The 9,745-nt window shown below is 43.7% G+C and overlaps 1 long non-coding RNA gene across 1 annotated transcript; it reads right to left on the reverse strand.

Annotated features, from left to right (window-relative positions):
- Nucleotides 1–6,891: 6,891 nt before the first annotated feature.
- LOC144767652 (uncharacterized) lies at nt 6,892–9,471 on the reverse strand. Its single transcript, XR_013598296.1, has 2 exons — nt 8,089–9,471; nt 6,892–7,333 (listed from the first exon to the last, which is right to left on the reverse strand). It is a non-coding gene; the product is annotated as an uncharacterized LOC144767652 (long non-coding RNA).
- Nucleotides 9,472–9,745: the final 274 nt, after the last annotated feature.

Consider the following 9,745-nt stretch of genomic DNA (forward strand, 5'->3'; position numbering starts at 1 on the left):
ATTCTTGAATGAGGGTGCCCCTTGAGAGGGAGGCTGGTAAGTTCTGACTTGTGAATTGAGTAGAGTTAGGAGAGGACAGTGGAATGGGATTGACGTTGGTAGTCTTGTAACTATTCTGTAAGTTGGTGATGTCTGTGAAGGACAGACTGTGGTTGACTTTATTGGGGTGCGGGAGCAGGGAACTCCTCGGGAGGTTATTAGGGGAGGTGGATATCATAGCACTTAAGAGGAAAATGGACGCTTCAAGCTGGGAAATGGAAGAGATGAAAGAATCAAGTTTAGTTCCCAGGGAGAGATGGGCTGAGCACGGAATGTTGTGTGGCTCAATGATTAAGAGAGGGAGTGGAATAGGCGAAGGAGGACAGGGGATGTGGGGGACCGGGGGGAGTGTGGGGGTGTAAGGGTCGAAGGGGGGAAGGGGGGACGGATGGCGGTAGAAAGGAGTGGATGGAGTTACAGTGATATTTTTACTTATGTTGAGCAGAGGTGTCGAATAGAGATCAAAAGTAGGAGGAGAAAATTCAGAAGTAGAAACGGAGGACGAGAGGTGGAAGGGGGGGAGGAGGGGAGTCAAAGGAAGGCCAGGGATATGGTAAGATGAGAGGAGAAGGGGCTGTACAAGGAGGGGAGGGAGGGAGGGAGGTCAATGGAAGGCCAGAGGAATGGGGAGATAAGAGAGGGTGGAGGCCCGGTACCAAGGGCTATGAAAGGTGAATGAAGGGGGACAGGCACCAGGAAGAGTGGGGGGGTTGGCCTAAAAGTTGGTTGTGGGAGGAGTGAGGGACTTTAAGGTGATGGGGAGGGAAGAGGGCAGAATTCCCAAGAGGAGAAATAGGGTTATGAAGCATAGGAGGAGGACGGACTGTAAAGTCAGAGGGAGGGAAGAATAAGGAATTACAAAGGGGGAAGCAAGGATATGAGGCATAGGAGGGGGGATTGGTGGTTGTAGAGAGATGGGAGGTGTAAGAACAGAATTGAAAGTATGCGAGAAGGGGAAGAGCAGAAAGGCATGAGGAGAAGGGGGAGGAAAGGAGGAAGGTAAGGTGAGTTGATCTGTAGTTCAGGCTGTAGGAAAGGTGGATTAAGTAGGGGGACATAGGTAGGAATAGGGGGTTAGGGGGCGGGAGATGACATTGGATTATTGAGGAGATACAGGGTGGGGAGGGGAAGCCAGAGGTAGAGCAGACGAGGTAAGGGGGAGATCAGGTTGGGAAGGGGGCAGAATGGGAAGGGAGGGAGCCAGGGAAGGAGTATATAAAGGGTAGACCTGTGACTCCCGGGACAATGGTCTGAAGGAATGTAAGGGGTTCATGGGGGGAGAAAGGGAGAAAGAAAATGAACTAGAAGGAGAAGAAGAAGAAGAGAAGAAGAGAAGAATCAAGAGAGATCACAGTCGCAGGGGTGGGACGAAGGGAGTGGAAGCCGTGGTCACAGAGAGAGACAGGAGTCTGTAGCTTGGATCATGACAGTGCCATTGTTATAGAGTGTAATGGTGAGAGAGACATTAAAGCAAGGGGAGGGAGAGATTTTTAACCGCTAACCATGCGGGAAAGAAGAGGAGGAGGAGACGTTGAAGGAATTGATGAAGCAGGAGGACCAGGAAGGGATGTCGTGAGTGAAGAAAATGAAGTCATTTTTTATCTTCCCTAGACGCCCATTATGGAATTGGTCAACAAAGGAACATTGTCGACAGTACTCACAAGTTGCATTTCTTTTAAAAGTCTTCTTAACATTCATTTGAAAGGCAAATCTTCCTTGCATTTGCGAGGCTTCCTGTGAGGTGAGATTTCAGAAGCAGAGGGGCCTAAACAGGAAGAGGGGGGTCTCTCGGGGAATTTCCCATAATTTTCAGCTCCTGTTGGGAAGTTCCATCTCTTCTTCAGTGGTGTTCTCATATAAGTATCAGAGTCACGTCAGGCTGCTATTTAAATTACAATGGGTTGCGAGCACGGCTTACGCATAGATGACATGGACGCCACACCTGGTAAGTCAGGCGAGCCCTATTTCAGCAGTTCTGCAGTTCACCTCATGGACCGTGTCGCTACAGCGTGCTGCCGCCTTGGATTGCCGTCGCCTCCATCACCCCGTGGAGCCGAGACGGTAATGCTGTTCGGATAAAGGCAGTTACTTGTGGCAGCCATCGCAGAGCACAGTTCGGTGGGGAAGTGCTCTCCAAAGTCGCAGCGTAGTCTGTGGGCGCTCACTCACAGGCTCGCCTCCGCTCATGTTGTTTACGGTTCTGGCCGTGATGCGCCATAGCGCGCCGCCATTTTGTGCCGACCTGGAGCTCTGGTAGTCTACTTTTCCATAGCTGTTTTTCTCATCAAATCTGTGGTATCTCGTCCTTCCACTGCCCTCACTGTGCAGCGCCGATATTCCGATGCATTATTTTGCGGTTTTTGCTCAGTGGAAGGCAGCCTATCCACTGTTTTTTTGAGGATATTTACCCCGACCAGCTGAGCGGCACTAACATGCAGTCATTCTGCCAGAGGGCTAGGACAGTCTCCTCATAGGCGGGGTTTCGCAATCATGAATAATTGTCAGAAGGCAAGTACCGTTATTGGCCACTGTATGTAGCCTATCGAAAACCTTATAATACAGCTGGCGGGAGACCGCTGCTGCGGCGGTTTTCTTCGGACCACAGGGGATGCGCAGTCAGACCTCCAAATTCGAGGTCAGGCCCTGTTACTTTTAACATACTTTGAACGTACATGACACTGTACTCAGAAAGTGTTCTGTTTGCAAGCACATTTGTTTGTAAGCATTTTATTGCGACACTGTACATTCTGTTCAAGGATAAAGTGCACTGAGCACGCTGTCTTTGCATTTTTTGTCCGTTAGAAGACAGATCTGAATCGAAGAGACAAATAATGACATCCGCAATGGGCCTCAAAAACAGTGTGAATGGAACCAGTTTTCATCATATAAACTGCTTCTCAGCTTAGCTCGCCAGAGGAGCACCTCTTGGACATTGCCCTGATGACTCTCATCACTATCCTTCAAAGGACGAAGGCCTGTTCTTCACCAGGCTGGCATCCTCATACATCACACACAGGTAAAGGAGGAGTAGGCTGCTCCAAGGGATCTGGCAGAACACATTCACACTATGCTCTCTATATTGTAGGTACTGTGAGGTAGAAGTTTCTTTATGATATATATGTATATATTCAATTAATCATTGCAATAATTCTCATGGTTGAATTATTCATCTTTTTCACCATTTTTAAGATGCTGGTAACAAAGCTCTGTTTCCTTCTACTGACATGCAGGCCATGTATTTTACACAAGTATCCTATTGCTTCAATAAATGATTGAAATGCCAATTTGTGTGTTTCTTGTGTCTCTCTTTGGGAATGCCTGAGGTAACAATGAAAGGGTAGATCTGTTTCCATGATTTCCTAGGAGGAATTAGAGTGGTCATGATCTGAGGTTGCAGACATGATAAGGTACTGTGTCAGGTTTAGGGATCCAGATTTCGTAGTGAGCTAGTGAGGAATTGGGTCAACATATTCTGATCATAGGCGTGAACTCAGCCCCCATATTTTGATGCATGTGTCCAAATGCACAGTTTTACTTAATTAGTAAAAACTATACAACAGGATGGTGTGAAAAGGTATTTGGTGACCTGGAATCTCACAGATTACCATTTTGATGTTGGTAACCCACCTGAACAACCCATAGGGTTAGACGATTTCTACAATGATAATCCTTATTAGGCTGTATTAGTAGGGATTTTATATTGTTTTGAAAAGTGTATATTGTACATGTTTGTTTTTTGATTACAATATATCCGATAATTACCTTATGGGAAGACTTATGACCAACACAGTAAGCCCAAATTGATTATGGTAATAAGCCAATAAAGTTACAGGCCTGAATATACTAAAATGAGAAAATACAATAAAGGCAGTAGGCTTGACATATTGATTGTGAGAAGCATATAGTAAATTCATTAGGCATTTCAGCGCAGATTTCATTACCTCCTCATCATTTCCCTCATCCCATACCTCATGTAAATGAGTAATGTGCACCCACCTTCCTCCCTTTTTTTTCTTCTTTTTTATGACTCCAAATGGAGTTATCATGTAAAGCACTTCTCCCACATCCCATTTCCTGCTTTTTTTTTCCTTGTGCCCTTCCTGTTTGAGCTTTCTGGTGGGCTACTCAGCTACTTTTCCCTCTCTGAAGTGCAGTGGTGTCTTTTTTAACTTTATATGGCTGCCCAGGTAAGGAGGTGCGGATTCCTTCAAACCTGACTTTTAAACGGCTTCTTTGACTATGCCGAAGCAAGTGGTCTGCACGCTAATCAACTGTGCATTGGCCCATGTCATTATTCTTATGTGATGCTAGCGGCCTGAGGGTTTTTAAAAGGTGTAGTAGCCCATGCTAATTTCAAACTTTTGGATACTTGCTAAATTTGTCCATTGCTCTCCCCTGGGCGGTGGGAAATGAAATGTGCGTGGCGTGACTCGGCAGTGCTTGCATTAGCGAGTGTAAGAAAGTGGGGTGGCCGGATGTATGACGTTACAACGCATGCTTTTACCACGCATGCTTTTACAACGCGGTTTTTACAACGCATACCATTACAACGCATAGCGCTTCGGGGTGCTGGATAGTGAATAGTTTAATTTACTATTCCAACTCCAGTCCCCGTGGACACTAGGGAAGGTGTTGGATAGTAAATTAAATCTATTCCCTATCCTAGAGCGCCCCCCAGCGCAATGCGTTGTAATGGTTTTCGTTGTAAAACCTGCGTTGTAATAGCACTGCGTGGTAAAAGTTGCGTTGTAAAGGATGTTTCCCGGGGTGGCCCATCCTGTGTCGAGAGTTCCAAGTAAAACGCGCCCTTTAGGTTTTAGTTGTACAGGCCCTCCACCTCCCTCCCTCTCTTACCTGTGTGTAGTCTTTCTTGGCTGCAGGTCACAGAATGCTCTATCTTGCCTTAATTTATGTTCTTCATAGACTGGTTACCTATAAAAAAAAATGAGAGAATTGGAAGGAGGGATGGGGGGATATTAGCTCCTCTACAAATATGGTATGATTCTTATTTCTTAATAGAGGTATTTATGCTTAAAATACCGCAGTGGCTGCTTTTTTTCCCAAATTGTTGTTTGGAACTTGTAACTTTCTGGCAGGTATTTCTTATGGACACTCTCTTCTAGGTCACTTTCTATCTATGAGGTGGGCTCTGTGAGTCCAGGTTTGTGTTTGTCACTCCTAAGTCCTCCATCATGGAGCAGCTTGCGTATAAAGCTCATCACCTATTGCCTCCATCTCCTGCGATAAAAACCTTCACATACAGGTTTTAAAAGGACCCAAGGCAAGATCTCCGGATTTGACCTACAAGAGATAGTAAAGTCCTTATATGCTGCTTATACTTGGTACAGGAAAGTTGATTCCCCTGCCTCTACACCATCCGTCTATTTTTTAATTTGTTTTAATCTGTTCTAATCCTCCCCTATCACCCTCACTTACCCGTTTTTTATCAGTGCATGTGCTTCTGTGTGAGTATTTTACTTTTTTTTTTACTTTTTCCTGACTTTTTGTACTTTTGTCTTGTTTTCCCTTTACTTGTGTTCCATGTCCTACAGTTCTTCCTTTCTGCTCTGTGTTATCCACCTTTTTTTTATTTTTTACACCTGGCTTCATGGCAGGACATTCAGCACGCAGTGGCAACACTCTCAGAAGTTGCACTACTTTATTTTGCCACAGTTGTGTACTGACCAGACAAACGTTGCAGCGTGCGCTTGTTGCTGTGCGGCTTCTCCTCCCCTAATTATTCATGGCCGGCCGCTGGCCGGCCGTACTTTGGGGCTCATGCATCAATGTGTTGATTTGCGATTCGGATTTTGCGAAAATTAGAGAATCTCTAATTCCGAATCGCAAAACGGAATGCATCATCATTATTGCGAATTTTTACCGATTCGGTAAAAATCGCAGATATGTACGAATCGCATTAATTTATGCGAATAAATTGCGAATTCGCATTTTGCAATATCGCAAAATTGGAATTCGCAATTTATTCGCATGTTCATGCATCACAGCCCAGCCACACCCAGGAAGCCAGGAGCCTAATTGCACACACCTGCCAAACACATTCAAACTGAAAACAGGCAGTTGGTGCATTCAGCTCTGTTTGTCTGCAGTGGAGGAGTGTTTTGGAGTGCTGCTGTTGGAGAAATGGAGCCAGAAACTGCCAGTCAGGATGTACAAGTCAGAAAAAGGAAAATCAAGTTCAGTGAGCAAGAACTGGAGATACTCATTGAGGAGGTGACTTCACACCACGACCAGCTGTTTGGAAAGCTCTCTTTGAAGGTCCCTGAGGCTGCAAAAAGGAAAGTGTGGCTAGGCATACAGGCTAAAGTGAATGCAGTGGGGGTTGCCCACCGGGACATCACCAACCTACAAAAGCGTTGGTACGATTTACGCTCACGAGCAAAAGACAGTATAGCGTCCAGAATGAAGAGTAGTCTGAAGACTGGTGGTGGCTCCCCTGACAATAAGGTCACAACTCCCCTTGAGGATTTGGTTGAGGGGACACTTGTTGCAGAAGCTGTTGTTGGAGTGACCAACATAGACACCTCTGAGCATGCTGGCACTTCTCAAGGTAAGATTAATTTTTGGGGACAAATGCTAACTTAACTTACATTGGCCTGCAGGATGTATTTAGTCATGTGTTTGATGTAGTGACATATAATTGTAATCTTCTGTTACATAATAACTTGCATAGCACTAGTGTAAAAGGCAATTTCATTGAACAGTGCAATGCATCATGGAAGTTGTAGTTTTTAGGTGTAAATCATTATTCATCAATGCAATATGTACATTGTCAGTTTGCCTACCAAATAATTGTTACACACATGGTAAATGAAGATTTAAAAGGCGTCCTTCTTCTGGAAAACATTGTCTTTATTACAAATCTTTTTTCTGAGAAGACATTACATTGATTTCATGCTTCATTTTTCAAATTATAGATGTACTAAAGGCTAATGAGGCAAACCCTTTTGATGACATCAGCATGGATGTACATAGCCATTCAGACAATAACACCATGAGTTCCTCACCCTCTGTGCATGTTAAAAAAATCAGAAAGTCAGTGCGGAAAGTACTTGAATCAGACTCTGAGCAAGATGCCAATGTCACGGAATATGTGGTTGAAGATTCTGAGAAGGCTGCCACTTCCAAAGAAAACTTCAGTGGTCGTAGAAAAATCCAAGAATTCTACCGAAGAAGGCCTCGCACTACAAATCCAAATGACTCCACAGTGGATGATGTCCATGCTAGTACAGTAGAACTCAAATTATTGAAAGTCCAGCGTCTTCAGGGGAAAGACCTGAGAGTGATAAAGGGACAAATGAGTCACATAGTGGGAGACATCAGTGGAATAAATAAGAGCTTGAAAACATTATGCAAGGTCATTCAAGGGGCACATACTGCCTCAAATCTGAATTCAGAGCGTGTAGCAAATGCATTGGTCACATTAACTGACCTTTTCCAAAGTCAAAACATTGCCAACTGCAATAGACATTTGAGAGCTGTTGCAAGTATGCACACATATGCCCGGGCTCTGAATAGGGTGACCAGCAGCAATGCACGTGTCATAAAGCACACAATGCGCATGCAAAAGGGCATCGAAAAGTGTTGTGCTGAACTATGTGAAGGATTGAAAAATATAAAAAGAGGAGATCATGTGCTGCCAACTGATGACAGCAAGAATGCAGCTTTTGAAGGCAATGTGATCAATGAATCTGCAGGAACCAGTGTTGCTACACACACAGATGACGTGTGTGAAAGGCGTAGTAAAAGAGGAAAAGAAATGTATATTTCCCCATGCATGGTTTCTGATTCCGTGAAAACTAAAGCTTTAGGTTTGCGTGGAAGGAAGAAGTGATTACTTGTAATTGTTGCCTTTTATTTTACACATTTTCAATGTTCAATGATATGGACTAAGAATTACATTAGGCCAATTTCTTGAATTGTTTATCTTTTGAGAAAGTCTTTTTTTGCATATTTTTTAAAAACTACTACTGTGTGCAACATGGTTTATTAAAGTGTTCACCTTTTGAAGCATCAAAATATGTTTCCTACCTTTTATTAAAAGTAATGTTGTGTGATTTCTTCCCTTCTTCTTCTCCCTTCCGCTGCGTCCGGTCCATGAACTCTTGCATGTCGTTGTTGTGGCTGGTTGAAATTATTTGGTAGCAAATCATCCTCATGTAGTTCAAGGCCTCTCCTAGTTGCTAGGTTGTGCAACACTGCACATGTTGCAACTATTTTGCAACACACATCAGGCCGATATTGCAAGGCTCCTCCAGTCTTATGCAGTATTCTGAACCTGGACTTCATGACCCCAAACGTCCTCTCTATTATGCTGCGTGTTGAGATATGGGCCTTGTTGTACAGTTGTTCTTTGCGGGTAGTTGGATTCAGGTATGGGGTGAGAATGTAAGACCTCAATCCATATGCACTATCTCCTACATTGATAGATGACATATGTAAGTAAAACATCACAGACATTGCAATGGATGTCAGAATCATTACAATTTGCATTAAATTAAATAATAATTACCTAACAAATATCCATCTCCAAATTCTCCAGCAAGTAGGCGATCATGAATGGCACTATGTTTGAAAATATAAGAATCGTGGGCACTACCTGGGTAGCTGGCAACTAAGTCAGTGATGATTCCTTTGGAATCACAGATTGCTTGTATATTTAAAGAGTGGTAACTTTTTCTATTTCTAAAAATATACTCATTAGCAGCTGGTGGACAAATGGGGACATGTGTTCCATCAACACATCCTATGACATGTGGGAAGTGTGCCACGTTATAAAAGTCTAACTTGGTCTGCATTAACTCCTGATGCGTTGAGGGGAAAATTATGTGGTGATTGATCCTATGGAGCATTGCATTCAGGAAGTCATTGAAGAATCTAGACAATGCACTCTGTGACACACCCCCTGCAACTGCTATTACCCCTTGGAAGGAGCCAGAGGCTAAAAGGTGTAGACAACATAAAACCTGCACATGGGTGGGTATGGCTTGAGTTCTACGCGTCTGCCTTTGCAGTATGGGGTCCAACTCTGCAATTAAATCAATGATAGTGTCTGCATTCAGTCTATACTTATCATATATGTCAGCCTGTGTCTGCCCAAGCAAAGTAATGCGCAACCTGAAAACCCTTTCACTGAGTTCTCTGCTCCTCCTCCCTGCTGTTCTCATCCGCCATCTACGTGCTAGGAAAATTGCTGCTGCCATCCTGGAAGGGATCCAGAGTCATTCTGAGGTCCCTTTTATAAGTTGCTAATCATTTCAACATGTGTTGGTTTGAAAAAAAAATTTACCACCTGGTCTCACTTCTTCTTATTTTTGCACTTCCTAAATGTGTTTTCTGAGAATTACTGACATGTGCGAAAATTGATGCATTCCGTTTTTCGCATTTTTTTAAGGAATCGTAAAATTTACGATTTTTTAACGAATCGCAACAAGGATTGCGAGTTTCTAAGGAATCGCAATTGAATTTGCATTTTCTTAAGGACTCGCAAAAGTAATTGCGATTCCAAAATGGACAAAAAAATGATGCATCTCATTTTCAGATATTGCATTCGCAAACGGCCGATTTTTGCGATTCGCACCGTTTGCGAATGCAAAATCTGTTGATGCATGTGCCCCTTTGTTTCCCGGCCGCTCTTGTTGTTGTTGTTGCAGTGTGGCTTTTGGACAGTGTGTATGCTGTTGTATCT

This window comes from Lissotriton helveticus, chromosome 7 (genome assembly GCF_964261635.1).
Source record: "Lissotriton helveticus chromosome 7, aLisHel1.1, whole genome shotgun sequence".
NCBI classification, from domain to species: Eukaryota; Metazoa; Chordata; class Amphibia; order Caudata; family Salamandridae; genus Lissotriton; species Lissotriton helveticus.